This window comes from Neovison vison, chromosome 9 (genome assembly GCF_020171115.1).
Source record: "Neovison vison isolate M4711 chromosome 9, ASM_NN_V1, whole genome shotgun sequence".
Lineage (NCBI taxonomy): Eukaryota > Metazoa > Chordata > Mammalia > Carnivora > Mustelidae > Neogale > Neogale vison.
The window spans coordinates 83334739-83338990 of NC_058099.1; the positions used below are offsets into that span (position 1 = coordinate 83334739).

General features: G+C 48.9%; 1 non-coding gene across 1 annotated transcript; it reads left to right on the forward strand.

The window, feature by feature from the left end:
• Positions 1-2778: 2778 nt before the first annotated feature.
• LOC122917907 lies at positions 2779-2838 on the forward strand. Its single transcript, XR_006386521.1, has one exon. It is a non-coding gene; the product is annotated as a U7 small nuclear RNA (small nuclear RNA).
• The last annotated feature ends 1414 nt before the right edge of the window (positions 2839-4252 follow it).

Consider the following 4252-nt stretch of genomic DNA (forward strand, 5'->3'; position numbering starts at 1 on the left):
CCCAGTTCTGAACTGCACAAGGCATTCAAAGAAGCTTGCTCACCAGAGGCATTGCCACTGCAGAATGGAAGCTGGAAACAACACAGTCCTCGGACTTTTTCTGATCTTGGTGTGGAGAGCTGTTCCCACTCTCTGACCCCTGGCAACACATGAGTCCAGGCTTTCTTCCTGCTCATTCTTTCTACCCTATATAAAGATCATAGTTGTTCCCCATTTTACTCCAGGAACCATGACTTTCTTGGGGTTTGTGTCCCTGAGGAAGAGGCCAGAGAGTGCAAATAAATTTCAACATGGAAGGCTTCGAGGTAGTGGTTCTCAAGTGGGGGTGGGGGGAGACAGTTTTGCCCCCAGGAGACATTTGGTAATGTCTCAGGACATCTCAGTTTGCCAAAACTCAGGGACTGCTAAAAACCCTACCTTGCACAAGGCAGCCCCCCACCAGAATTATCCAACCCAAAATGTCAATAGGGCTGAGGAAGCCCGGCTTGCGGTAACAAAGAGTGCCTCAGTAATCGGGTTGTGATAACACCAATTGATTGCCTTCCAATGAGCCACACTGCAGAGACTGTGGATAATTCATTCTTTCCCAAATCAGTATTTACCACCTTTTTTCGTCCTTTAGACTCTTCCATTTTAAACCTAATTTAGCTGTCTCCCCCCCCCCCACCCTCTGCCTCTGCTGGAAAGAGAAAGGATTGGAACGGGGGAGGGGAAGGCGACAGAAAAGGAGGATTAGAAGCATGACCTGTTTCTCCTGGAGAAGCTCGGCACATTCCTCTCTCAGATGTGCTTTGTGACCGAGCAGGGTACAATTAAAAGCACAATAATTTGCTTGTTATTCAAGTCAGGCATTAGTCCGGGTAATGGCGTGCTTGGTGGAGAGATGGATTTCCTTGTTAGGAGCTAAGCACAGGATTAGCTGAATTCTCCATGGAGAAATCTTGATTTGTTCAAGGTCTTTCATGTTTTCTACAGAGAAGGGATTATGTCTTCTTAAAGAGGGGCCTTGCTTAAAAAGCTACAAAGTATAAGAAAAGGATTTAGGGCAGAGGGGCCTGTGGTTAAGTAGCTGAGGGGTACAGGGAATTTTAGAGCAAAGGATTATTTAAAGCCATAGAGTTCAAAAAATAATTGGTTTAGCACTACTGGGTCAGTGCTGGCGAGTACGCTGTAAAGGCAATTAAGCATGAGCTAATATTCATTTTACTTTGGCTAATTATTGCAAGGATCCAGGAGAGAGAAGGGAAAGACAACATGCCCCCTCCCTGGCAATCAAGGAGCGCCTTGTTTTGGGTTCCTGAGCCTTCCCGGCAAGCTAATTTGTTGGGGTGCCCGGAATCCAGGCAGTACAAAGAACTTAGCAGGTAAAACACAAGAAAATTGTTCTCTCAAAGCAGATCGCTGCATGTTCTGCTATCCTGGGTACCAAGGAGAAGCCACTATTAGTTTTAATTCCATGGCGATCATTAGCTAGAGAGGACAGAGTGTAAAAAAAAAAACAAAACAAAAACAAAAACAAAACCTGACTTCACCTATGTCCCTGCTAAAACTGGCAGGAGCTTGCGACCAGAGCAACCGTGTTCCCCCAGCGACCTTGGACGATGTCAGGAGACTTTTCTGGTGGTCCCCACTCTCGAGGTGCCATGCATCTGCCAGACAGAGGACAGGGATGCTGCCACAGGATGCACAGGATGGCCCCCTGCGACAGAGAGCCATCAGACCCCAATTGTCACCAGTGCCGCAGCTAAGAAATTCTGGTCCAGACAGACGTGACAGTCTCTCTTTGGATGGATGCAGGTTTTCAGAATCTCCCCTTCCTTAAATCGGTGACGGAGAAGTCAGCAGAGGGCCACATTATGCTCACTGACACTTTTCTTCCCTTTTCCACACGGGGCCTTGCCAAAATCGGGGAAACGGAGCGGGGGATGCCAAGAGCAACATGTCCCAGCCCCGTAGTTGTGCCCGCCTGGCCCTCCCGGTCGATTCTCACCACCCCCACCAGGAAAGCAGAGAGCTGGCTTCTCGTCAGTTTCCCCAGGTCCCTGAGTCTCGAGATTACACATTCCTCCCCGCGTGAAGAGGGTTCAGGGAGGACATCCTTCTGCTGCTTGCAAGGCAGGAAGAGCCTGCAGCTACAAGATACTCTTTTTGCCCTGACAAGTGACAGTCCTCATCCCGAGGGAGGTTAACACGCCCCAGACTGGGAGCTTCTGACGGCTGTGAATCAGGAGGGTTCCAAGGCCTGGCCTGCAGCTCTCTGGGAGGGGCTCAAGGAGGCACTTAAGCAAGCTCCATTCACCCGAGAGAAGACAGAAGGCTGCAGAAGGGGAGTGAGCGGCCACAGAGGTTCCCTCGAACATGGCACGTGCGTCACTCTGCAAATTAAACCAGGAGGGACAACAAAGATGAATGCTTTTATATTAGGTCTTCCTCTACTGAACACGAACACACACACCTGAATAGCCTTCCAGCCCCCTGGTTACTTGGGTGTCAGTGCTACAGAATGGCTCAAGGAGAGGTCCCCATGATGACCCATCCCACGCACAAGCAACACTCAACACCTGCTGCCGAGATTTCAACCCTTTAGGAACGGTCCCTTCCACTCGAACGGTCCAGAAGGATTGATGACAGATGAAATGGCTTCTCATTCCATCTGGTGTGGATTTCTCATATACTGAATTCCCACGGGCATCGCCAAAAAGGACCTTAGCAGTACATCAAAGCACCACTTCTGGCTTAAAAAAACAAAACAAAACAAATTTGTGTGTGCGTGTTCACAAGCGTTACAGCTCTTAAAATCTGTCCAGCAGGTTTTCCAGTCCTTACCAGAAAGTCCCTAAAAATGAATTTTTTTATTTTCATTCCCTATGCTAAGTGACTGTAATTTGGGAAACCCCACACTTGATTTGTTTTCTACCTCTCACAGTGTTTGGCAGGCAACATGCTTTTACAAAAGCTGGCGTGCTCCTGGCATTTCAGTGTTAATATATAACCTCATGAAGGACAGACTTTCCAGTTCAGGAGGGGGAATTTGGAGCAGGTCTTTTCCTCTAAATGAAGGGGCCTCTCTACAAAGAGCCCAGACTTACAGACACACAGAGGTAAAGTCACTTTTTGTCTGCCTCAGGGTGGACCCTGGAGGTATATATAGTCTGACAGTAGGCCTGTGGGGAAGACTGTTATCCACTGGAGATCTGGGGCCCAGTGGCCTCGATCATTGGCTCTAGTTGTTCAATGTCTGCCAAGTTCTGACTCTACCTTACAGTGGCTACAGCAGAAGGAAACCAGGACATACAGATGGAAGAGGAGGGGTGGTCCTCGTACCAATACAGGAGTCGTGTCTCCCACCAGCCATTAGACATGTCATTAGATGGGCGGAATCCAGTCTCCAAGTGACGCATGCCCAAGACACCTCAGCTTCGGTTTCCATTCAGTTTGCCTTGGGCCTTTTACTCTTCTAGTCCACACACAGCTCGACCCAAGGCCCAACCCCATCTGTGGAAGTCACACAGCTGCTGTTTGTTGGCAATGACCCATCCACTCACGAGTGTTGATTCTATCTACAACACGGGTGTCGAGCACGGGGGATAGAGCTGAAGGCAGTAGTCTAGGTGTCTATCCAGACAGACAACATGAAACACTGACAACCCAAGCGTTCAGTGTTGCTGCAAGTAGAACCCACAGGAAGCGCCAGGGCACCGTGGAGACAGTGGGAAGGCAGGACGAAAAAGTAAACCTCCGGATGCACTGAAAGGACAGATGGAGAAGGACGGTCAGCGTGGAAACTGGAGGAAACTCCAACAGGGCCATGGAAGAGGGGTGGGCATATTTGGGGGACTGGGAAGGGACAGGAACATGGAGTTTAGACTGGGAAGCAGACAGAAAAGATGCCGGAAAAGAGATTCGGGGATGGTTTACTGAGATCTTGAATGTCCAGCAAGAGGACTGAAACTTCACTATGCAGCACTGATGCGCTAGGCAAAGATTTCAGGATAAGGGGTACATGATGCTGTAAGAAATAGAACCAGGATGGACTGGAGACCAGGATCCAAGGCTGCTGTTATAGATTTTGTACTACTGGGGAGAAAATCTCCGCAACTGAAATTTACTCTCTCCAAGTTCTAGAGGCTTGAAATCTGAAATCAAGGTGCCAGCAAGGTTGGTTTCCTTTGAGGGGTCTGTCTTTTCCTGTCTTTCAAGCAGCCCCCATCTCATTGTGTCCTCACATGATCTTTCCTCCAGATGTGCAAGG